General features: G+C 47.1%; 1 protein-coding gene and 1 long non-coding RNA gene across 2 annotated transcripts in view; both read left to right on the top strand.

Annotated features, from left to right (window-relative positions):
- faf1 (Fas (TNFRSF6) associated factor 1) overlaps positions 1-1,057 on the top strand; it is a 1,021,784-nt gene that overhangs the window by 309,200 nt on the left and 711,527 nt on the right. The window lies entirely within an intron of this gene.
- LOC123970689 lies at positions 2-891 on the top strand. Its single transcript, XR_006825038.1, has 2 exons — positions 2-67; positions 204-891. It is a non-coding gene; the product is annotated as an uncharacterized LOC123970689 (long non-coding RNA).

The raw sequence follows: 1,057 nt of genomic DNA on the forward strand, positions 1-1,057 counted from the left end.
AGTCTATAGGGTTCCCTTTGAGCGAAACTCTGCACGACACAAAGACCTACGTTACGAGTATGTGCAAGTAAGTATACATCCATGTTCACAGTACAGTTAGTGAACATACTGTGTTGCTCAGTGGCCTACATTACTTCTGGACAATACTATGCTACCTGATTGACTGTTGTTCTGAACACCTGTGCACTTTCACATTTTCACAGAGGATATTACAGTTGGACGCGATGGCCAGACCTCATGAATACCTCTTCCTGGATGAGGCTGGCTTCAACCTGCAGAAACGAAGGCAAAGAGGCCGTAACATCATTGGCCAAAGAGCCATCACTGAGGTTCCTGGCCAACGGGGGGGTAATATTACTCTTTGTGCGGCCATGGGTTTGGAGGGGCTTGTCCACCGGCAGGCTGTCCTTGGGTCTTACAACACCCAACGTCTCCTAACCTTCCTAGAGGAGCAAAAAGATGTCCTCCTCCTGTCCGCCAAAAACACCCTCCTGGGCCCGAACATCCCATTTATGTGATCATTTGGGACAATGTACGCTTCCACAGAACAAACCAAATCAGAGAGTGGTTCACCACCAACAGTAACCACTTTTTAAACATCTGTCTGCCACCCTACTCCCCTTTCCTGAACCCTATAGAGGAGTTCTTCTCATCGTGGAGATGGAAGGTTTATGACAGACAACCATACACTAGAGAGAACCTCCTAAGGGCAATGGAGCTGGCGTGTGTTGACATCCCAGTGGAGAACTTCCAAGGATGGATCCGCCATTCCAGGGCGTTCTTCCCGCGGTGCCTGGCAAGAGACAATATAGCCTGCGATGTGGATGAGGTGATGTGGCCCGATGCAGCTCAGCGACATGATGCCGCACAGTGATTGTGGTGTAAATAAAAACTTCACACCCTGATCATGTTTTCAAGAGTACTGTTGTGTGCTAGATTCTGTTTTTGCATTGAGTTGTGTTACAGTAGTGTACAGAATTTACTATAGATTTATACTCTTCATATGAAACTCACAAATCTAAATGCCCAATCCTCTGCAGAGATCTAAGAAGATCCA

Source organism: Micropterus dolomieu, linkage group LG05, assembly GCF_021292245.1.
Source record: "Micropterus dolomieu isolate WLL.071019.BEF.003 ecotype Adirondacks linkage group LG05, ASM2129224v1, whole genome shotgun sequence".
In the NCBI taxonomy this organism is placed as follows: Eukaryota; Metazoa; Chordata; class Actinopteri; order Centrarchiformes; family Centrarchidae; genus Micropterus; species Micropterus dolomieu.